This window comes from Megachile rotundata, chromosome 9 (genome assembly GCF_050947335.1).
Source record: "Megachile rotundata isolate GNS110a chromosome 9, iyMegRotu1, whole genome shotgun sequence".
In the NCBI taxonomy this organism is placed as follows: domain Eukaryota; kingdom Metazoa; phylum Arthropoda; class Insecta; order Hymenoptera; family Megachilidae; genus Megachile; species Megachile rotundata.
In genome coordinates, this window is record NC_134991.1 from 2,661,609 (window position 1) to 2,688,672 (window position 27,064).

Consider the following 27,064-nt stretch of genomic DNA (forward strand, 5'->3'; position numbering starts at 1 on the left):
ATGAATATTGAAATAGCTTCAGACAACGATAGTCAAATTCCGACATTAAATATCAATGAGGAGGTTACACGAAATATTCAAGATCAGGTTCGCCAATTGTTTATCGATCACTATGTAAAGCCTGTTAGACCAGAATAACCGCAAATAGAAAACGTAATGAGAATCACTGTAACAGATGAGAAACCGTTCCATTATGCTCCGCGTCGATTGTCTTACCACGAAAAAACAAAATTAAAAGAAATAATAAATGATCTGATAGCAAAAGGCGCAATACGGGAAAGCATTTCCGAGTACGCTTCGCCGATAATTTTGGTTAAGAAAAAAAACGGAGAAATGCGCATGTGCATAGATTTTAGATTTTTAAACAAAATTTCAATTCGTGACAACATTCCATTACCCCTAATAGAAGATCAGTTAGATTTGTTAAACGGGAAAAAATATTTCACACTTCTAGACTTGAAGGACGGATTTTTCCATATCCGGATGCATGAAGATTCCATTAAATTTACTTCTTTTGTTACGCCATGGGGCCAATACGAGTGTCTTAAAATGCCATTCGGTCTGAAAGGAGGGCCCTTGAAATTCCAGCGATACATTGTTCAGATATTCAGAAAACTGATCGAGTCAGGAGATGTTTCGGTGTATTTAGATGATTTTTTAGTGGCGACAGATACGATAGAGCATCATTTATGGGTGTTGAAAAATGTTTTCCAACTATGCGTCGCGAATAAACTCGAATTACGACTAGATAAGTGTAAGTTCCTACAAACTAAATTAGAATATTTGGGTTATATGATAACGAGCGAGGGTATTCGACCTACGGAGCGCGGTGTGAACGACGTCAAAAGATTCCCGATTCCTTAGAATACTCGCGACGTGCAAAGTTTTTTGGGACTTTGTTCTTATTTCCGAAAGTTTATTGAGAATTTCTCGTTAATTGCGAAACCATTATATGATTTGACAAGAAAATCAGCTAATTTTAAGTTTGGTTTAGAGGAAGCGAGGGCCTTCGAAGCATTAAAAAATTGTTTAATTAATAGTCCTATTTTAAGTATTTATTGCCCGCGAGATATTACCGAATTACATTGCGACGCAAGCTCAGTAGGTTTTGGTGCAATCCTAATGCAGAAGAAACAGGACCAAAAACTCCACCCCGTGTTTTATTTTTCAAAAAGAACGACAGGTATAGAGTCAAAGTATCACAGTTTCGAATTAGAGACATTAGCGATCATTTACGCATTATGACGTTTCAGGACGTATCTTTTAGGAATCAAATTTAAAATTATTACGGATTGCCAAGCTCTCAATCTCACATTAAGCAAAAAAGAATCAAATCCGCGGATCGTACGGTGGGTGTTGGAGTTACAAAGCTACGACTATGTTGTAGAACATAGATCAAGCTCTAGGATGCGTCATGTGGATGCACTCAGTCGGCAAATTCTCACCCTACACGATAATTAGTTTGATCGGAATCTTGCACTGTGCCAGAATAACGACCCCGAAATAGTTGGTATTCGGAAAAAATTGGAAAATTCGGAGGATAAATTTTTCGAAATTTACCGCAAAGTAAAAGACCGCGCTTTGTTTTACGTTCCTTGTGCATTAGAGCACAGTATTTTGCAAAAATACCATAACGATATGGGGCATGTGGGTTTGGAAAAAACAGTAGAAAACATACAAAATACGTATTGATTTCCGAAAATTAGAGAAAAAGTTAAGAGCCACATAAAGAATTGCCTAAAATGCATTGCCTTTAGTCCGAATTCAGGTAAAAAAGAAGGATGCCTGCATGAGATTCCGAAGGATACTAAACCATTTTACACAATACACATTGATCATCTAGGACCAATGGCAAAACAGCATTCAATCAAACGGTACATTTTGGTAATAGTAGACGGATTCACAAAATTTGTAAAATTGTATGTGAATCGCAAATGTCTATTGCAAAGAAGGAGCCATTACTTGCATTAAAGTGAGTGGGACTACCTGTGTTTATTAGGATTAGATTGGAGTCTTGTAATATTTTCTCCATTATCTTCACAAGGGCATCTATCCTAGATGACCCCCACAAGGGGTTGTGACTATTGAAGTCTCCGGTTAGTACTACAGGTGGAGGGACTTGTTCTATTAAATTTTGGATATCTTGTGGGTGGATAGGTTGGCTATTTGGCAGGTAGACGTTACAGACATTAATTTTGTTCGGGAGATGTACGGTTGCTGCAATTGCTTCCAAGTTTGTGTTTAGTGGAATTTGTGTGGCTGAATACTTGTTTGAGATTGCAATAGCTACTCTTCCGCTAGCAAAATTTGTGTTTTCCCTGTTTTTGGTGAGAAGGCTATAATTTTTTAGTGAGGGAGTATAGTTCTTCTTAAAGTTTGTTTTTTGCAAACATAATATCTGGGTTGTGTTGTTTGATGATAATTTGAAGCTGCTCAAGATGTGCGAAAAACCCGTTTGCATTCCATTGGATAATTGTTTTCATGCCGTGGTTTGGTGTTTATTAGTGGGTTGTTTGAGAATAATTAATGGTTGTTCAACTTGATAAATCGCTGTCCACCTCTGATGACCAGTTGGGTGATGTTTTGTATGGGCTTTCGACTATATTCTTATACAATTTGTGTAAACTAATTTTTATTGATCGTTCCTTTAGTAAGGGATGAATTCTGATTAGCAGGTCGGCTAGGGCTGGCACATTACTGGTGTATTGTTTGGAGATTTCCTTCGGGTTGGGCGCGCCTATTGCATTTTCCAAAAACTTTTTAGTTGGAGATAATTCAATACAAGGTTATTTCGTTCGTCATCAATATATTCTTTTGCTGGTTCTAGCATTTTGTCGATTTGTTCCAGTGGGAAGGCACGTGACTGAGGGCGTTTAGGTTTTTTAAAGGTTAGTTCGGGTTTTTTATAGGGTTCTTCCGTTGTTTTCCAGGCTAGGTCCTTGGTACTCAGTTCTACAATAGATCACTTAATTTTACCGGATTTGTTGAAGTTTCTTCAGATGTTGTGGAGCGTGTTCTTTTGTTTCCTATTTTGTTTCACTTTGGGTCTTCTGGTTCTTTGTTCATGGGTTCGCCAATTTTAGAGGTGCTCTGCATTGATGATTCCGTTTCTGTGATGGTATCTTTTTTAGTTTCCATTCCAGATTTAGGTATATGTTCGATGTCTGAGGGGGACGGGGGTAAGTTTATGTTTGTATGTGTATTGGCGCTTGCTGTGTTTACGCATTGACTTGCAATATGTCCTTCTTGTTGGCATTTGAAACATGTTTGTTTCTCAGTTGTTGAGAATATTCTGTAGGTATTATTATCCAGTGTGATTGTAAAGGAGCTCGGTATACATTTGGCTTCTTCAGGATCAACATACACCTGCCTCCTAAAACTTAGGATATGGGACAGGTCCGGATCGGAGATTCCTGCTTTGAGTGGGGCAATTTTCAAGAGTATTTTAATGCCATTATTTCTGAAGATGTTTTCTATATGTGAGTTAGGAATTATGGGTGCGACGTTGGACAGTATGATTCTTTCAGCTGGAAGAACCATCGGTCTGATTTCAATGTTTATGTTATAATTAATATTTTTATTTCATTAGGTTAATTAGTATCTTTATCATTCTAGAATAGTCAATATTTTTATGTTCCAAACTAAACCTAAATCCCGTCATCTTTCCGTACACAATTAATCAAACGACGCATGAACCATTAATCACTGTCTCTGAATAATACACCTGACTCCTTGTTATCCCACAATCCCTATTGATCCTCCTTTCATTCCCACTACCTCCAAAACCAAACCCTAAATCCTTAAAAGAAAATAGTCGGAACTTGAATGGCAGCAAGAGTCTAGATCGTAAGTGCTTATTGTAAAAATGAAACTGATTAATAAATCGGAATCTAACATTGTAGCGCAAAAGCGTTACAGTAAAACATGTAAATATTGTATATAAGAAAATTAGCTATAAGAGAAAATGTATTTTTCCGTACGCCGCACATCCACCGTACCTCGGGCAGGCCATGTCATAAAAAATCTTCGTATGCGGCAACACTCGCTCGTGACTGGACGGACGTAGTGGACAAAAACCATATAAATACCAGCAAAAATCATACCTAAGCCAGTCGTGTTTTGGGAAAGAAATAGTACGGAACGTCTCATCCTTGGAGTAGCCGGACCTTCGTGGACTAGACTCTCCGTCTTCCTAGTTAACCTCCTTCCCAACCTTGAAGTAAAGGTTTGCTTACGTTTTGGCCGAACCCTCGCCCGCGATGCGATCGAATTAACGAGAGCGACCTACGCACTTTAAACTAGCGTGTTATAACATAAAATTTGGCGACGAGGATGGAATGTCCAGTACTTTGATTATCAGCGGACAAAAAGCGAACTTAGTAACCTCACTCCTGGAATTCAAGTGGCGGTTTTGCTGAACTAGACTACGAAGAAAACAAGGCACAAGGAACCACGACAACTAATATGGAAAAGCACTGCAATCTTGGAGAATACAATTAGACTTAGCACCTTCAACCCCAACAGCAAAAGAATTTTCCATCATCGTGAGTAACACAGTTCTCTAGATATTCGTTTCTTTTCACGATTCCTTCCTCCTGTTCTTTTTTCTTACCCTAACAATTCTATAATTAATTATAGCTCATAATTAAGTTGTAGTCTTGAATTTTTCACTAAATTAATTCCTGATACATTTGATGGAGATAGATTTAAAATTCGAAGTTTTATTAAACAAGTAGATGCAGTTTTTAAAAACGCTCATGAATCATAAAAATCTCCAATGAGACAGGCAGAACCGAAAATATCTCTCAATTTTTCCAAAGATTATCAGATTTGTCGACTAGAATATTAGGGACTGTCCATAGTTCTAAATTAGATGAAAATACACTTGCAGGGCGTATTGCAATGATAACTGATATGACATTAAATTGTTTTATCTATCGTTCTCGTCCACAAATATCTCAAATGCTTCGTTATAAACAATTTGATACTATTAATCAGGCTTTTACTACTGTAATTGCCGCAGAGAAAGTCCTCAGAATACGATATGAACATTCACAAAATTATTTAAATAGCTTCAACAATTTTAAGCCTATAAATCATTCCAGATCAATTCATTTTACTCAAAGTCAACCCAATTACAGACCCTCATACTCATAAAATTCAAATACCTACGTTAAACAACCAGGCCAAAATCATATAGTACACAGTCAGGTAGTAGTCAACCTAACCGATAGATCATTGTGTGTGCCTATTGTAAAAAATCAGGTTATTCGATTGAAGAGGGCGTCAAAAGAAATAGGAACGGTCAAACTAGCTCCAATTCTTACAATCAGCAATCAATTAATTTTCATGAAACGGAGATGCAAACATCCAATTTTCAATTCCCTTGTACTTTTCAGGCTAATAACATGGTGGGAAATTTACAAAGACAAAATTCAGATTCTCACCATATCAATTTTCACATAGAAAATAAGTCTTTTGTTAATCAACGAGATATAAAACAAATAGAACTATATTGTAAGAACTCTATTGTAAGTGAATTCTTAAATTCTAATTTTGCTCATGTCAATCTTAATAATAATGATTTAACATATGTATTAGCCGAAAAGGTTCTAAAATTTGTTATAAACGCAGGAGCTTCGTTCTCCTTAATAAAAAAAGGAAGGTCATAGTGATTAGCAAGTTTCCAATGATAAAACTATAATTTTAACGGACATAAAGAAAAATGCATCTATTCAAACTTCTGAAAAAATTCAAATAGAATTAAATATTCACCAAAATAAATTTTTAATCGATCTTCAATTAATTGATGACAATGATGAATCAAACATACTCTTTGATGGTTTATTAGGCAATGATTTTTTCAATACAACAAATACCGAAATATCTTATGAGAATAATTGCATCAATATCAATTGTTGCATCGCCTTAGAATGCGATGCAGCTATCTTTTGTATTTTTACCAGACAATAGACCGAGGATCCTGGACTGACCGTACGGGCAATAAGTTTATGAAGCCATTGACCATTTTTCGTTAGCAAAAAATACCTTCGCGTCGGTACCCAAGTTTACTGCTTGGGACCAGCATGTTTTAATTTCCTATTCCGTTATTTTCAATCATCGTCGTCAGGGTTAGAGTGCTTTTTCACCTTATTACCTGCTACGGGTTTTTCCCAAATCGCGGAATCCCTCGTGCGTCACCCCTTGGCCGCGGCTACTTCCAGGGGTGACCATTTCTCGTACGAGGGAGGTGACCGCCCTCTAAGAAACGGTCAAAAATCACAACCAATAAGAAAACACACCCCCTCCCGAATTACCGATTCCGAGTTAACATCGACAGTCACTTTTGCGAAAAACGACAGAACTTAGTAATATCTCATACAACACGTAGCTAAATCAAGAAAAGAACACGAATATATCTCATACAACACGTAGCTAAATCACGAAAAGAACACGATAATATCTCTTATAAGACATATCTAAATCACGAACGAACTCATTTAATAAACACCTAAACCACGAACGAATCGACTAATATCTCGAACAACGAATTTCAAACGAATCATCACATCACGAATTATCACTTAAAACTAGGCTCAGAGCTCGTTAAATCGTGACTGGGTCAGAACAGTGTCGGGTGCCCGAATCCGCGCTGTTTACGCAACATCAATTGTATCCCATTTCCTACTCCTTTAAATTTTAATATGGCACAAAAGTCGGAAGAATTAATTACTATCGTGTCAAGATCAGAAATGGTTGCGAAAAATGAAACATATAATCCATGTAATCTTAAGAAGGGAGTAATTCATGCTACCGCTTTAAACGGAGAAAAGACATTATTAACATAATTCCTAATGCTATAGTTAAAATCACATCTAATAATGAAGCTCTTATTACAATCGTAACTAGATCAGTAGAAAAACTATCCGGTAGTAAACCTTCTATTAAAATCGAACCATTATCCAAGAAGGCTCAAATTTTTGAAGTATTAGAAGAAAAAATAAATGAGAAATCGAATCGAATCAATTTATTAAATGAAAACGTTCGTCGTAATCATTTTTCTGAAGAAGAAAAATTGTCAATTAAAAATTTATATGAAGAATTTTAAGACATATTTTTCCTTCCTAATGATACTTTAACCACTACAACAGCTATAACATATGAAATTCCTACTCATGATGACAAACCTATCCATGTAAAGTCGTATCGATACACTAAAATTCACAGAACTGAGGTTTTAAGACAAATAGAAATGATTTTAGCTCAAGGAATTATAAAACCATCACTAGTCTATGGTCTAGCCCACTTTGGGTGGTTCTACAAAAACATGATGCTTCGCGTATAAAAAATAGAGAATAGTCATTTATTATCATAAATTAAATGAAAAAACCATTGGTGACGCATGCCCGTTGCCAAATATTGAAGATATTTTAGATTCGTTAGGTCATGGTTCGTACTTTACAACATTAGATCTTACAGAAGGCTTTCATCAGATTTCCATGAACCCTCAAGATTCGTGTAAAATAGCTTTCTCTACACCAGATGAGCACTATGAATTTTATCGTATGCCATTTGGATTAAAAAATGCCCCAGTTTGTTTTCAAAAAATGATGAATGTAGTACTAACAGAATTAACTAATAAGCAATTTTTTGTTTATTTTGATGATATTGTCGTATATGGATCAGATATAAAAGATCATAGTAGGAAATGGGCTAATGTATTCTCAAGATTACGCGAAAATTTCCTTAAGCTTCAACCCAATAAATGCGAATTTATGCAAAACACATACCAATATTTAGGTCATATAATTTCAAATAAAGGAGTTAAACCAAATCTAGCTAAAATACAATCAATCGAAAAACTTCCACGTCCCCGAGATCAAAAAGGTGTAAAGATATTTTTAGGAATGATAGGTAACTACTGTAAATTCATTCCCAATTTCTCAACAATCGCTAAACCCCTAACAATTTTATAAGAGCGAGAGTAAGATTGTAAGAACAATCCTAACCTAACCTAACCGTGACAGCGTTACGCGTGACACCGTTACGTTATGATTTTATATTATAAAAAAATATGATAATATCATTACATTTTTTACATTCACTAATATTTTTTAATAGTTTAGCAAATCATTTCAAAATAAAAATTACCGTTTTCGAAATTATAAAAGAATGAAATATTTTCAGAGTTACTATATTTTTTACAAACGTGGTACACTACCCAATGAACAGATGCAATCCTTTAATTGCACAATTTAAATTAATCATGAAGACATTACACTTTATGCATATACAATTATGCGTTTAGATTTTACATACATCCAATACTATTACCAGTAGTACGGAGCAACCGGGATACCTAACTCGGGTGCCATGTTTTATAGACGCACCTATGGACACTTAAGTTCTTTTTTTTAAATAAATTAGTATAAAAGATGTAATATATTGCCAGCAATTGCCAGAATGCTATGTATAGAAATCAGTCGTGCACCGAACGGAAGATATGAAATGTACGTATAACTTCAACGACAGTAATATTTTTTCCACAAGCGAAATTAAAAATTCCAATTTGTCGGAATTTTTTTTTTGGACCCATAGTTTATGTATGTGAAATTTGATCAAAATAGTATAACGTTTGATTTAAAAAATTTGCAAAATAATGTTAATTTTTAGCATATTTTTTAAACAAATAAATTTTTCAAAAATCCACTAACGCCATATTATTGACCTTCTAAAACAGAAAAATTCGAATTTTTAGTTTTTTACCTAGCTCTAATAGTTCCCGAGATATTTGCGAAAATAGTTTTTTCAGACCCAACTTTAAGGGTTATTTTTACAATTTTAGAGTGGATGTTTGCCGATAAAAAAAATACGTGTCAAATATTTTTTCGAGTTCTATAACATGTAAAAATTTCATCAAAATCGGCGAGTATCAATTGGGTGATGTCCCTTGTAAGAAGTTGCTCGATGTTGTTGACACCATTGACCATTTTAGACCATATTTATATGGACAAAACTTCACAATATATGCTGACTATAGACCTCTTCAATAGTTAATGAATTGTAAGAATCCATCCTCTAAATTTGTCAGGTGACGATTACGTTTAAATGAGTACGAATATACAATTAAATATAAACCAGGTAGAGTCAATTTTAACGTGGATGGGTTATCGCGTCTTGTCTCGGTAACTCTTGAAGAAGCACCAGTTAATATTAATATAATTTCGAAATATAATAAAATAATTTTAAGAAAAAAAATACACCGACTTCGAAATGTACTAAAAAGTATAAAATAATTTCTATTTCATTCAATCATACAATTACGTCACAGATATGAATGAAATCTATTTACTCGTTAGGTAGTATATTAAATACATTTCAACCTTTTCGGAGGCGGCGCAAAATTAAAAGATTTTCTTGAACATGTCAACCTTTGCAGAGCCGAACATAGGCTAAGCTTGTATAGCTATTTTTTTTTCTATACATATAACTCGGCAGCACGCCGCGAAGTAGGTGTTAGTGCGTATAAAATGTAACTATTGTCTATCTAGCCCTTTGCGGACGGGACGGTTCGAAGTGAACCGTACCGCGGGGCCGAGCTCCTGCCAGGATAGTCATTAAAAATTGCCAGCGCATGTTTCTGCTTAAACGTGGTTTTCGTTCATAGCAATCCAAGTCAAATTCTGGACATATTATATGTACATGCACAGATTTACGTGCATGCACACATGTACGCGTTTCTTGGCTCTATCAGTTGTTTTCGCGGAACGCATAGTTAAGTTTCTCGGCCATAGCCACGCATTTACGTGGGACACATATATGCGTTTCTCGGCTCAATCAATTGTTTTCGCCAAACGCACATATGAGTTCTTCGGCCAATTTGATGATTTACGCAGAACGCATATATGCGGCGGTAGTCCGCAAAGGGATAGATTCATAGAGTATGCGACGGAAAGACTCGATATATGCTATAAAGATAGAGCCCATCTGCGGCAAATTTGGTAATTCCCGCGTCGTGGGCTCCGTTTATAGGTTCTTAGATCCATGGTTTCCACATGCGAACGAAGTCGATTCAATTTCATTTATATCAGAAACGTTACGAAATGAAGATGCAGTCGTTACATTTACGTATATTGCCAGATATATCTATAATGGTTCGTATTCTTTCTCAGGATTTATAAATTTCCAATACGCCATACCACAATCAACTGGTTATTGGCAGCAACGTTTACTGAGGTATTTTTAATTTTGCGCCGCCTCCGAAAAGGTTGAAATGTATTTAATATACTACTTAACTAGTAAATAGGTTTCATTCATATCTGTGACGTAATTGTATGAATGAATGAAATAGAAATTACTTCATTAGGAAATAGAAATTATTTTATACTTTTTAGTGCACTTCGAAGTCGGCGTATTTTTTTTTCTGAAAATTATTTTATTCCAACAACTAAGTCGACAATCTTCAATTAGGAAAAGGCGAGGACTTATTAATGGTATTTCATATGCGCTTAAATGGATCACTGGTGTACATGACGCCGCTGATGCGCAATACTATGAAGATAATATCAAGGCTTTAATAAATAATAATCAGCAAACGTAGACATTGCTCAAGTCACAGGTACAAGTGATAGCCAATACAATTAGAAATTTTAGTAGTTCTATTTTTTCCTTGAAATATCAAGAAGCAGTTATGAATAAGAATGTTCAAAGAATTAATAAATTCACTATTCAAACAAACTCATACATAACACGATTAACAATGGAGGCAATAGTTACTCAAAAAATTACTTCGTTTCTTGCGCTTTCAAGTCGTATCATTCGCGAATAATAATATCGTCTCTCCATTGATCATAAAAATTCATTAATGTAGGAATTAAAATGATGAGAATGGTTTTGCACCGTTTTGATTTGGTTTTGTGCAAAAGAAAACTCCTTTTATTATTTAACAAGAAAAAAAAAACTTTAACACAAACATTAACAAACAAAACTTAACTGTAACATTATTTAGCAAAACACAAAACTTTTAAGATAAAACGACTTTTACAATCTTTTAATAAACACCGAATTTTCACGACTTTTTTCGACTTTTACGCCTATTTTCCTCATACGTCTTCTCTCTCGACCCGGTTTCTAATCAACAACGCTCCTTTCTTTTTAAAAAAACACACATCAAGCCCGCTCGCTTACAACGTCTTGAACTGTCGATAACTTATAACAATTTACAATGTTATTACCGACGATTAACATTTATTATCGATGATCAATTACCGACATTCGGTCAGTCGGTCACTGACAGCGTCATTCTCTCATTCCCACACTAGCGTCATTCTCTCATTCCCATATTAAGGAGAATTAAATTTTAGCATATAACCAGAGCCATAGCACATTCGATCATTTTATAAATTAATTCTGTTTCAAACGATTACATCTACTGAAATAGTTATTTTGGTTCTCAATATCCCTCTAGTGAGACAAATGGTTTTTGATATCTATGTGCTCATTCCACTCCCAATCCAACATAATCACTCATCATTTTATTCCTACATAGTCCCTCGAAACAATTACATCTTCATATCTCACAGTCCAAAACACAAGTCACTTTCCTAAAGGAATTGTCTGAATGCATTGAATATCTAGATCAGTTTTATATCTGTTACGATTTTCGCACGATACAAACGACAACGCAACAAGTCTGTGAAGTTAGTATATTGTCACCATACGTCAAGGAAATTTCAGATGATTGCGACACCAATTACTGTACTTACCGGTAATTCTGACTGATATGTTTACATTTCGTGTTCAATGTGGTTTTCATTAGCTAGCAAGCACTTTTGGTGGTTTTATGTTATGATTAGGTCATAATAATGGTGTTATGATAATGGAAACATATCAGTAAGAAATACCGGTAAGTATAGTAATACGAAATATTTGAAATATTTCGTTTGTTCTTGACTCTGAATGGGTTTCAAGGTCACGATATGATACATCATTGAATTTGTTTCGATACGCCCTTTCATATGATATAAAAAAATATATACCATTCCATTAAAAAAACTGAAGGTTACCTTCATATCTTAAAAAATAGTATAAACACGAAAAAAATATATACTTCGTTATGTTGATTACAAAAAACACTACCACTCTTTCCTCTTTCATTTTTTTCTCGTACCAGTCGTTTACGAGAAAAACGCTGGCTAGTAAATCTCTGAACACCCTGTATATGCATACAGGGTGTCCTACAATTACTGTAGGAGACTTACAGTTTTGCTAATATTACTCTCTTGCAAATAACTCGAAAATAGAGCTTCAACTAATATTTTGGCAAAGGAAAATGCTGTTCAGAATCGTCCCACCTACCACCTCTTTTTGGTTCTTACAGTAATTGTGCGACACCCTGTATATATATTGTATGTTATATATTGTATCATTTATTTAACACAAATTATGTTTGTTTTTCATTTACAAAAATTATCGGATTTTGTAAGAAATAACGGCCAAAAACTAGAGAACCGCATATGCATGTACAGACATGCATCGCCTTCGTCTTTTGCTTTATGACGCCGTCGGATCGTTTATTACGATTGCGTTCTTGAACGTAACAAACCGCGAAAGCTTTGTGGAGCTAAATTAATTAATTTATTTATTTATTATTTCGTATTTTATTTTATTTTGCCGCCTATTTCTAATAATTAACAAAAGCATCTGCTTCCCATACCCCAATATATAGGAAACAAAATGGTATGAAAAAATACTCTCGTATATTATATTTAACAATATTGTATCTTTAACAACATTATAACATTAGTATTATAACATCACATGCAGGATCCGGTCGAATAATGTGTACAAGTAAACACCGTATAATTCCTTATGGAAAAATAAGAAAATAATACGGAATAAAACTTCTTAATTATCAACGTAGATTTTATGAAAATCAAGTGTAGAAATCTACCACGTTCCTTTGTTGTTACGGCAATGTTATCTTCTGTCGAACAGTGTCAACATGCATTGTGTTTATAAGGAATGCATACACAAGCATGTTAGAAAATTCCCAGTGACCCACCCTAATAAAGCAGGGACGACGGGCACATGGCCGTCCTACGACGACCACCACGGGGTAAAGGTGCAGTGACATCCGGGCCATAACACAACCCTGGAGCCTCAAGTTTCGCGGCGACTAGGAAACCTCGCGGAACGGGAAGAGGGCATTCGTTTAGAGACCTTTGGATGACATTCTTCTCTCGAGGACATTATTTCGCCCACGGAATCAGCTTATAGAAAATATTAGGGTGTCCCATAAGTTTCTTTCTTTTCGCGCTATAAATGGTTTCATCTGGCTCTGCTTGTGTACACATGCAGGCTTATCTATTAGACGTCTATGTCATTGTTTTCAGTGATCCCAGAGATCTTTTTCAGTATGTTTCGATTGCGCTACAGTATCTTTTAAAACCTTCAATCACGCTTTTAAACATGGGCAGCGAAAGGCGACATTTACGGCATATCAAGCTGCGTTGTTTTAAAAAAGGTGATAGTGTAAAAAATACTGTTAACGAGATTTGTACTGTGTACGGGGATGGTGCTATAACTGTTACAACCGTTTGCAATTGGTTTAAGCGATTTAAAAAGGGAAATTTTAGTCTCGAAGGTGAGGACCGCAGCGGTCGCCCAAAAACGACGGATACCGACCTTATCAAGGCCATGCTTGATAAAAATCTCCGATTTAGTATATGGGAGATAGTGAATGTCACTAGGATTCCCAAAACAATTGTGCATAATCACATAACCAGGATGGGTTATGTTAATCGCTGCAAAGTTTGGGTTACGCACTTACTGACTGAGACAACATATTGCATTACCGGTAAGAGAAAAGGTTTCACAATTTGATTGGGATGTTTTACCGCATCCCGCATATTCTCCAGATATCGCACTATCAGACTACTGCCTATTTTTGTTCTTAAAAAATTCTTTTCGCGATAAGCGCTTTAAATTCATCAGCGAAATAAAAGTGCACCTTAAGAATTATTTCTCATTCAAAACATAACAAATTTGGAAAGAGGGCCTAATGAGGCTTCTTGAGACCTGGAAAAAGGTAATAGAAAAAAAGGGTTCTTGTATAACAGAATAAATAATATCCTAAACAGGAAATATTGTGTATTCATTTCATATTAGAAAAAAGAAAGAAACTTATGAGACACCCTAATATATAGTATTTTTTATATCGAACTTAGTTAGAGTTTCAATCTTTTTCTGTCTCGACTTACAAGCAGGTGAATGTTAATAGTACAAGAAAAACAAAAAGAATTATCAATGAAAAGAATTTTACTTTTTTCAGTTGCAAAACTGCTGCAGTTGTCCCCGTTATCCCAGTAAATTACATTGTACAATGCCGTTAATGGACGTTGCAATTTCTGCTCAGTGATTGCTATATTTATTAATAACAAATAAAGTTATAACATAGCAAAAAATAGTATAACATCAATATTAATAATAATAGCAACAATAGCAATAAAAGTAATTTAATAACTGTAATAAACTCATACACAGTTCATTAAGGCACTTGTATTGTGTTCATATTGTAGACGGAACCCCGAATGTCTGGTCCGACGCGAAGCACCGAATGCATGTTTCTCATAGGTGAAAATCTGCTTCATCGCGTAGTATAGCTAGATTTAAGATAAATTGAAGAACATGCATAAAAATTGGTAAAAAATCGGTCTTTCTCCGCGATCAATGATTATTTAAACATGTTTGAATATTAAAATGCATAAAAAACAGATAGCATTGTATTCAGAAAAGTCTTTAGATATAAATCTTTAGATATAAATAGAATCTTAGTAATTTGTTTAGTTATCTGAAAAATTGGTTTGAATTTGAAAAATTCATTTTTTTTCTACAGAATCACATTTTTCAAAAACTGTACATATTGAAACGTCAAAAAGAAACGTCACAAATCGAAACGTCAAAAAGAAGTTAAAATTTGTTGGACTGTGCTAATCGATATATGTATCTGCCCAATCGAAAAATTAAGAAAACACCAATAAATTCAAAAGCTGAATTACAAATGATACGGAGAGAAGAATAGAATTCTATTCTTTCAGAATAGTTGAAACAAATTATTTGTAATATGGCTATGTAACGTCCCTGGGGGAAACCCTTCTTTTTCTACCGGCATCATCACGGCAATCTTCTATCCACCGATTAGAATACCCAATTATCGACAGTAGTTGCCAATTATCGACAGTAGTTGCCAATTATCGACAGTACATTAGGTATCTATTACCATATCTATCAAATTCGACAGTCGGTAATCAGAATATATACACTGCTCAAAAGAAATATGGCATAGAAAAATTTTAGGCAAAAATTGGCCAAATTTGACTGATGATAACTCCGTGAAAAATCATCGCAAAGTTATGCTCTTTTTTTCAAATTAAAGCTTGAGATCTCTACTTTAAGACCCTGTAGTTTGATTTTAGATTTGATGCATCACTACCACAATAACACCGTAAATGTGAGATCATGTTTGCAATATTGAAAATTACAAAGTTTGACGAAATGCATGGACTTGCCACATTTTTTTTGGTGATACTGTTTACAGCAGCATAAAGTACAAACCTTCATCTTTAGTTTCCAGTATGTGAAAAACCGCTACCATTTTTTCCCGCAAAGATACAGAACTTTAAAGAAACCCTTGCATTTATGGCATATACCACCGGCATTAGCATTACCCGACATGCACCTCGGAGAGGTTGCTGGACAGATTTTGCACATCATATGGCTCTGACAAGAACCTATTTTTGTATGTATTTGTGTGTGAGTATCTTTTCGATTTTTGCGAAAGCGTATTTAGGTACTCTTAGAGAATTACACTTAGATCGGATTCCTCGCAGCGGTAGACTATAAAGCGCTAATACTAATTAATATCGTCAAAGAATATTTATACAAATCACAATCGTACAAACCAAGATAAATTTTGTCATTGCGATAGCTTCGAACGCGAGATTCGAATATATAAAGAATACCAAATTTAGTTACCTTTATAAAAAGCGAAGTTTACTTTATCAGAGATCCGATTTAGATACGATCCAATATAAAGTACTAACCAGGGAGTTTTATATCGTTAAAATTCACGATTATCTATTACATTTGTTTAATTTGTCAAACTCTATTATTTCTATTATTATTATATCAAGATCCATTTAGTTTCTCTGTCCTAATCAATCATTTATAATCTATATATATATATATATTTTCTTTATTTGTTGTTATTGTTATTTGTTAGTTTCATTTCTTATCGTTTTATTGAATAAAATCTTATTGTTGAAAGATATTGACCTGTGGATTTCACTCCTTAACCGCACACCACACGAATCCCACAATCTTTATTTGCAAAATCGAGTCGTTTAGGGGTAAAAGCCGCACTTTACCTTTTAGCGCTTGTAACTATCTGAACTTAGGTTCCAGGGTTGTTACAGCTATACGATTACATTAAGTCATTAAACAAAAAGGGTTTGCAACGAAATATTAAAACTATTTTTTTTTTTTTCAATAAAATGTCCGAACATTAATGTGACATAAAAATGTGATAGTCTAATATCTAAAATGTACTACATATCGAAGGGTTATAGTTAAAAAGAAAATGTTTACATATTTCCAATTTATAATAAATGATTCATGTTATTGTAAAATAAAGAATATGATACATGAATCATTTCTTTCTCTATACCATAACAAGTACAAAAGTACTGCAGTGTCCAAATATTAATTTAAGTATCTGCATATTAAGTTTGCAATACTTTACATGCAAAGCACAACAAGTTTTAATCATATTGACAATATACAATATATTATCAATATAATGACAATATAGTATTCAACATATACACAATATATCATCATTTTTGTCGTTTTCTTTGGCATATGCGCAGTCAGCTCAATCTTTACCTTCCACGTACTCGACGATGTTAAAATATTATACTATAATGGGAAGTAAATGAACCGTCATACAAAAAACTAAACAAATAGAATTGTTTATTTTAGCAGAATTTCACAGATCTTAACACAACCTTTGAATTTATTCACCAAAATATTTTTATATAGTATATATTATATCGAATTAATTGTCACGATATTTCAGCCTTTTGTTACGTATATTCTCACTTCATTGAGTTTTTCATATACAGCGTTTAGTTGAATAGGTCTCTTCAAAAACAATAGATAGATGTTTTATTATATTAATACTCGAACTAGGATATAATAAAATTCGCCACATTAATATTCAAAATAATGTATACTAAGTAAAATTGGAATGTTTGGATATTCGAATATTTGAATATTCAAGTACCAGTAGAATTCGAATTTGAAATTCGAACAATTTGAGTACTCGAATGCTCAAATATTTGAATATTCGAATACTGTGGTTTCTTTTCTATCCAGATCGCTGTGGATTCCTTTAATACGTAAAAAATAATATAATTTAGCGTCATTTGTTCTTCCCCTTTAAATAAAATTGATTGTTTAATATGTATTATTAAAGAAATATGGTTTAAATAGCCACATTTGATCCTCTTTTAGTTGTAAAAATCTTTAATTTTAAGTTGTAAAAATTTTAGTTGTAAAATTTAGTTGTAAAAATTATATGTTTAAAATTTATTTTTAAAATAAATTATATGTTTAATATTATTATTATTATATGTTTAAAATTTAGTTATAAAAATTTTAACGTTATTCGTATACCTATCTCTTCCAATCGATAAAAACAAAACGAATCGCGAGACTCGATAAATACGCGCTAGAAGAATTATTACAATCGACTATTCCAAGCATCAGAACTATTCGTATTTGAATTATTTGAATATTCAAATGTTTACATTTCTTTGCAACTAAAAGTTAGTGAAATATACGAGGTGTGACACAAAAGTAACGAGACTAGTCCAATAAATCATTGTATTTTCAGAATCAGTTCTCCGTGACATTATCACCTTCAAAGTAGTCCCCTTCAGCATTCACACACTTTTGCATTCGGTGCTGCCATTGCCGGTAACAGTTCTGGAACGAGGTTTTTGGAAGTCCCTTCAGGAGATTCTCCGTTTCTGCCTGAACCTCTTTAATTGAGGTGAAATGGGTTCCCATTAAGCAAAATTGAACTTTAGGAAATAGAAAAAAGTCGCATGGAGCCAAATCAGGTGAATAAGGTGGATGCCCCATCACAGTAATATTTTTACTGGTCAGAAACTGCTTGCAGATAGTACCGTATGAGCGGGTGCATTGTCCCTGTGCAACAGCCATCCATCGCTTCACAACTGTGGCCTTTTTTTCCTAATTTTTTCACGAAGTCTTTTTAGTAGTTCAATGTAATAGTGTTAGTTAATAGTCTGACCATTGGGAAACCACTCAATCATTACAATTCCATTAATGTCGAATTTTGATTTTGACATGCGTGCTTTTTTGGGTTTTGGGGATCCTGGAGACTTCCACTCCATTGACTGGCGCTTACTTTCTGGGTCATAGGTTAAAATCCATGTCTCATCACATATTACAAAAGAGTTCAACAAATTTTACAAGAAACTTGATGTTTATTCGCTGTTCGGTTTTTACGTTAGACATTTTTCCGGCAGAATGCAGTTGCACGTGTTCACCGAATAACGCAATACTTCCAAATGGTATGACCGATTCAATCGAAATTAGCAACATGGATAGAGGAGGTATGTGGGATGATGCTACAAAAACAATTGTTGCCAATTTCATTGATTTTTCAAGTTACAGACCTAGTCTCGTTACTTTTGTGTCACACCTCGTATGCATGCTATAAATGCAAAATTATATTCCATTTTTTTATACAACTACTTGAAAGTTGGTGACGTAAAGATGGGAAGTTGGTAAGATAAGATATAAGAAAATTATATCCGTATTCCTGTTACGTTAAGAAAATTTATCGTCTCCTGAACAAAAGACTTTACCATTTCGATGTCCCACCTGTTTCATCCAAGCGGCGGCGTTTATTCGTTTATTAGAGATCCACGATCTCTACGTGTAGTTAAAATTCCTGTTAGCTATCGAAAGAAATCCCCTACATTCGTATTTCGTGGACTTTATCTGAGTCAGGGTTATACAATTGCAAGACTACATCGAAGCTTGCCCATTCATTGAAATTCTACCAACCACTTGTATTCCTCCATTTTGTGTGTGGGTGTTTGGAAATAAGGCAGCGAACAAAAGCCACAGTAACATCATAAAATATATTTCTATATCTGTTTAACCAGCCGGATAACTTCCTACTTTATCATATAATAATTAATTATTGACTTTTCATTTTATATCCAGACTTATGCCATTGCATGATTTCACTGTGCTTCTCAGTATCTATACAATGAAAAATTGAATTGAATTTTTCCGGAGATCAAAAATTTTAATACGGAATCTCAATGCAAAGAACAAATCTATTATTTGATATAAGATTTTGATTTTTTATGGGAAACATTTAGTTATGATCGATAAATTTTGAAACATGGAATAAACTTTAAAATTATACATTGTAATTAACATTTTTCATGTTTATAGTAAAATTCAAATAATAATTATTAAAGTCTCAGTCATTTAAAATACATTATCCTTATTTGTTTGTCTTTGCGTCAAATTATATTGATATTATAACGAAGAAAGAAAATTATAAATTAAAATATTACAATGATTTCTAGAGCTCGATTTAAAGAAATTGCAACTACTGATAATTCTAAGTCTTTTACGATTACGAATCGTATGCTCAGATGAACTATAATGCACATTTTGATTAATGATATTGCATCTCTTTCATGAGGACAAGTTCTTATAAAACATGCAAGTATGTTATATGACAGAACAATAAATTACCAGCGATTATCCATATGTGAAATATGCTCACAGTTTCTACACTTGGTTAATAAATGCGTTGACATCGATTATCTGACAAACGAGGGTCGTAGCAAGATGAATTGCTAACAAATGAGAAACGAGGTGGAATCATGTAATGTAAATTAAATATGATGCGTTATCATTGTAACACCATTTTGTTAATAAATATAGTTAAGAGATTTATCGACTAATATAATCCGTGTACATTATAACTTATATATTAATCTTATTTAAATTAGTTAAATAAGTTTCATGATTTTTACAAAATCAACTTATAATGATAGCAATTATACAAACATTATTAGGTATGTTAATTGATTTTTTTTCTCTTATCAACATAATTTAAGTAATTTGCAATAAATATCAAAAATCAATACACAAAACATGTATTGCTATATACATTATATACGTATATATATTTATTTAAACTAATTTAAGTAAATATTTTATATATTCGGTTATACGCGTTTTGTGTATTGATTTTATATCTGCTTTAAATTAGTTAAATTACGCTGTACAACAGAAATAAATTCAAGTTAACATACCTAATAATATTTACGTAATTTAAATATGCGTTTTAGAAACAACAAATTATGGAGTCTATAAATTTTTACCTTCAGATAGTAAAAGTATATTATAAAATACTAATTGTAATTTTTAAATAATAAATTATTATTTAACGATTTAATAATAATAATTGTTTTTATAATAAAAATTTATTATAACATTTATTACGTTATAAAATTGATACTTACTTTCCATTTCTTCCTGTTTTACTTAAGTACATTATTCCTAGCAAATTGTTGTCAAATGAAAACAATAATTGTGTCCGTTTATAATTATGTTATTATTTACTTAACACGTGCAGGTAATTCCATCTGCAAGTTACACTTTCATTGATTTACCTCAATTTAAACGTTAACACACTCGTAAATCATGGGGAAATCCTTTGCTAGAATCTTTAAATTATTACATAACATAAGATTTGTATCTTCTTTGTATTCCGTGAGATTTCCGGTTTCTTTCTTGCGGTGCAATTCTACTTAAGGATGACTAACTATTTTTAAAAGAACAGACAATTCGCGACAACAATTTTCAAAAGACTATTGTAAATATTTACAGTCTAAGATTTTATACCATGATGCGAACAAAGTTTTGTGAAAGAAAGAGTAGAAATTGAAGGTATTTTAACGTTGAATATTTATTGGAGATATAGCTATATTTTATATTTAAATGATTCAGTATGTCCTCAAATATTTTTGTTATCAAGAAAGTAACGGGACAGAGAAAAAAGCCATCAGTTGTTGAAGTTTGTATACAACGTGATGTGTACACTACTGATTTATTTGATATACAATGACTTAGGACTTCTGTTTCCATGTAATTTTTTGAAAGAAGGACTAATCGCCTTTTAAATTAACAAGAAGTATCAGATAACAATCTTAAATAATTATGTTTAAAAATTCCATTTGTTTCCATAATAGATGCAAAGCGAATCTTATTACTAAGATTACTTATGATTTAAGAATTTTAAATGTCAGTAAGATTTTATGTCTTAAAGTAACATGTCAGAGTATCAAAATTTTACAAGAAATCAGTTTGTATATAACTACAAGTAAATGACTTTTTATTCGAAAATAAAAATTTAATACTTCGTAATATGTATCTCCCTGAATATAAAAGTGGTCTAAATCATATATATTTTGTATCGAGATATGTAAAAGTTTGTGTTTGAACAAATTAAGAAATCCTTTTGTACAATGTAATAAAGTGTTTCGTGGAATATTGTAAAGCAAGAAATTCTTATGATTGCGAACTTTTTCTATATTATCATATTATGATAATACCGTTACGTGATCATCTAGCTAATATATAGGCGAGTCTTTGTTTCTCTGATGGTTTATTTAAATGTACATTAATATGTAACCCTTGGTGTGTTTAAGTAGGAGACGCTTTCGTCGAGAAACGACCAGGCCTATGTAATTACTAACGGTCCACACCTACGAAACAACAAAGCAATGTGAATCGGCACGAACATCACATACCCAACGGCAGAAATATTACTCTTATACAAATTTATGCATTAAAATTCAACAAAAGTTACAGTCGAGAATCATTAAAATCAGAGATTGCAATAATCCGTTATCTTTCATTTTTAACAAAAATTCTGTTCAAATTTGTGTTCTTTATTTACAGAAATATCTGCTCCTGTAGTATTTTTAAGGAAAAGAATGTTATTTTTATGAACTTAATGGATACTTTTAAATTTGTGTTATAAAAGCTTCATCAGAGAGGTTATTTTAGAACGTTTACTGAGAGAGAGATTTTATAAAATCGATAAAATTACAAAACTATACTGCACTAATGTAATATTATTTATATATATATTTTATAAAAGTTATGAAAATCGTAACATAAGTAAGTAATAATTTCATAAGAAATATTAAACAAAAAGGGAACCTCTGAAATGTAATATTTAAAGCTTCCTAGAAGTCTTCTTGTCGAAGCGTGTCAAGCACCTGCTGCGATTCGCGTTGAATCTCGTCCACCGTGTCAAATCGGCGGCCTTTGAGCTTTAATTTCATTTTGGGAAACAAAAAGAAATAACAGGGTTCCAAATCTGATGAATACGGAGGGTGAGGAAGGACGACAATTTTCCATGTTTCTTTTTTTTTTTATGTCCCTCTGTTCCAATTTGGAGTCCATCGTGATTTCGCAAAGGAGAGCGCGCGTATGCTACCATAAACTTGTATAATATAGGATTCAATGAAGATATCGCTTCCAAACTTCGTGTCATATGTCTCGAAGATTGTTATTCTTATGTTCTGCGAACGCATGTCAATCGTGTCATTCGTTTGGTCACAGCAGACACAATCCCGGAACTTAATGATCGCACCTCGTATTATGTTTCTGTTATATTATGTTTATTTAAATGTAAACTTAACATGTTTATATTCGAAAGTAGTTCATAATACACGGAAATAAAATGGTTAAGTGATAATTTCATGGCTAAAATTCACATATATTATATTTTTTATTGTTAGAAATAGTAGATTATGTTGTAAATATTTTCCTACTTGTTCATGTTAAAATATTATATTTATAACTGGGATTACTGTTGAGGCTTTCGGATGTAAGCCTTGTCCTAAAGGAAGCGAGTTCCCAACGTTTCACCAGCATTACAGCTAGATTCATCAGGAGATACACTGATACTGGTGCGACTGGTGTTATGTCGCCCCTTATATTGTGGCGCGATGCTCACGTTCCGGATCGTTGACTGTTCCAGTTGATTGCTTGCGTCCAATCAGAAAGTGGGACTTTTTGATTGTGCGCACAATTAAAAAACTGGGAACAGCGTGTGCCAGATACAAATATATACAAATTTTGTATCACATTCAAGATATTTCCAGTAAAAGATTGTATAACTCAATAGGTTAAATCCCTAACAGTGAAATAAATATGAAATTCTTCAATATATTTATAAACAAATTTGTCAACACCAGGAGAAATGACAATTTTTATAATAATTTTATCAATAATTTGGAAGGAAACGTTGTGATTGAATGTAAATATTAATACCACTAAAACAGAGTATCAAGTATTGTTTATAACACTGTTGATATATTAATGTAAAGTATGATATATTTAGTTGAAAATATGTACATAACAATGTTATAATGATCACGTACTGCTACTAATAATTATAATTTCAGTTATATTAATGACTACGCTTATGTAGTTATAATATTCATTAATCATTAAAGTAATTGAATAATTATTGGAATTATTATTTTCATTACCATAGACAAATTTTTTAACAAACATTTCAAAGATTATTTAGGTACAATTTTCTTCAGAACAAAACTAAATATGAACAACTATTATTATTTACTTGTTTTTTATCACATATTGTTCGCATGTGTATAATATGGACAATTCAAAATTACGTATTCGTTAATGGATAGTTACTTGGTTGTTTAATTTATCGTTTGTTCTTACAAAAAACAAATAATTTTGTATTAACCTGTTAGACGTGGCTGAACTTCACGCGGGTTGTTTCTCAGTACGATAGAGTGCTACAATGTATGGTGGATATTGGAATGGGATTTGTTAATACTCTTATAAAACGTGGTGAAGACCAAAAAAGCGCAAATCAAAACATATTAAAACGATCGTTTAATTCAATCAATAAGCGAAAATGAGTAAGCAGAGTGTGCCACTATAGGAGCGCATCGTCCTGGGACATAATATCCGCCAGAGCCACTGTAGTGGAACATAGTGCCTAAGAGGTTAACTATGCTACAGTTTCTTGAGACTCTTTTGATCCAATGCAATTTTATATATTTAAAAGTATTTACTGTCATCACAAAATGTAGTGAAATTATTATTATTATATGTTCGTTTTTGTTTCTATAAAATTCTATGAAAAGTTTATTATCTGGACATGGTATGTCAACAATTGTTATAAGAACTTTGTAAATGTACCTATATACGTAAATAAGATTAAGAATAACGAATTGAATTGAATGATGAAATATTCGTATAGCCGTTATCATCAAACTGCAAGCTTAGAATTGATACACCCTTGGACAAAAAAATAGCACATGCGTGCTATTTATCTTCGAAGAAATGGAAACGAATTTTTTTTTACTGACATTTTCATTTTACTACCATGATTCAAAAAAAGAAAGATTAGTAAAAAAACAAAGACAAATGGGTGCGGGTGGTGTAATGATTTGGGCTGGAATTTAAACGGAATGGATACAAAGGCAAAACAAATGTACAGTTTTTTCAAGGAAAAATGAATTCTCAAAAATATATAAATTTACTCTCAAAACAAAGTATTGAACACGCATATGATAAATTTATTTTTTAACATGGCAATGCTGCAATTCTCCGAATTAAAGTCGAAGAACAATTTTTTCAAAGAGAGAACGTATGAGTTTTTCCGTTGCCCGCACGCTCCCTGGACCTGAATATTATTGAAAATTATTGGGGAGAACTAGCACGTGCTGTATATAAGAATGGAAAACAGTATGATAATATTAAACCATTAAAAGAAGCTATTAAGATACATTGGGATAATTTGCCACAAAATACAATTAAAAAGTTATACAAATCCTTACCAAAGCGGGTACTCGAAGTAATAAAAAATAAAGGCGGATATACTCGTTATTAACTTTGTATTAATTGCAATGTAACTTTCTTTTTTTGTGAAAATATATGTATAAATTTTGTCAATGTGCTATCATTTCGCCGCCAGTATTTGTATATTTCTTTTGCTTGCTTAGAAACCTAGCAAGGTTAACCATATTTACTAAGAAGTTCCTTCTCTCTGCCATGTAACAATTATAATGGTATGTGTTACATTAAAATTCTAAGTAGTTTTCAAGAAATTAAAGATAGCACACGTGCTATCTTTTTGTCCAAGGGTGTATGTACTGGATTGTGTAATAAATGCGCTTACATTTGCCTAAAAAGATACCTATTATTAATTCCATACAAAATTTATTTAATTAATAATGCAATTAACATTCTCTTCCATGATTTTTTACGAATAATTTTAATTTAACAAAAGTTTATTACAAATTATAAGTTGAAAATCGTGAAATTCGGAGTTAAATCATTTTTTAATCTATCCTTCGCCATTCCGCTACGTAAGTACTTAAATCTTAGAATAGAATCTCTGGTAAAGACTGTCTTAACAGATTTACTGGTGTGAAGTGCTATCAGTTAAGTGATTTAGTTATGTAGAGTATTTTTGTTATCAATTGTCTGCTGATATTGAGCACCTCTTTCGCGCTACATCTAACAAGTAAACCTACCCAAGTGTCACTCTCCGATTTTGATGAAATTTGGATATGTTATAGTACATTGAAAATTAGGGGAGACGTATTTTTTTTTATCTGCGGTAAAACATATTTAGGGTATGAAACAACCCCCCAAAGTGTGAGGGTAAAATGGAAAAATTGTGATATTTTCGAGATCAGTGAAGCAATCTTGATGATTTTTGGTATGAAAGTATCTTTCGATAGAAGACAAAAATTGGCCTAGGTATGTTAGAAGGGGAGTGAAAATTAGGGGGTGAAATACCCTAAAGCGACCAATTTTTTGCTGCAAAAAAATCAGTTTTGATCTGATCGAAATAAAATCTATTAAAACTTGAAGAGGAAAGTTAATTAGGGAACACGTATTTTTTTTCTTTTTTTTTTTACATAAATATTTGGGACGTAAATAACTCCTAAATTACCGCGCTCGTTTGGCACTACGCATGAAACGCCTTGCAAAACTGTATCTCCTAACTGTTCGATCTTTTTAATATATCGGTTTTTTACGTTACTGAATGGAAATCTGAAATCAAAATTCAATATAACGGATCCATTATGGCGGACGAAAACTCGAAAACCTACTTACATGGACTGTATTTGTGACATGCGATTTTCAAAATATAATACAATTTCTGACATTCATTGTTAGGTATGTAAGGTGCATCAAGCGTGTTAAGAACATATTGTAAATATATTGTTTATAACAAAATTGTTTGAACAATGTAGCTTAAAAATGAAATTCTTTAAAATCTGATGACAGCATTCATCGTATGCAAAAAATGTCTATGGAAACATTGATCACATATTTTATTAATTCCTTTGTTCAAACAATTTTGTTATCCTTCTATAACCATTACAATTTATTCGCAATACCGATTCCAGTTTATTAATGATTATTAATTCGTATAACGAGTAAATAATAATATGTTTATTCAAATGTCGATATCACGTTAAGAAGACAAGCAGATGCAAGAAATATTAATCACTTGTGTCTTCTTGCTCAATTGAATTAATATTAATAATGGTTACGGATAAAAAATTAAAAGTTATTAATGTTAATAAATTCTCTCACGTAATAGTATAAAAATGGTTAATAAAGCAAAAGAAAGCCACAAATGTATAAAATGAAAGTCGACCATTCCATTCATGGAACAGATTCTGAAAACTGAATATTTCAACAAAATAACACAACTGCCGTTCACAGTTCAAGATTTACAAAACAGTAGTTCCGAACTAAAAATATCCCGTTGAAGTGAGCTGCCTGATCTTCTGACTTAAACCCCATTCAAAAACGTTAGGGAATTCTAGATCGTAAGGTGTAAATAAAATAATTTTAAGAAAAAAAA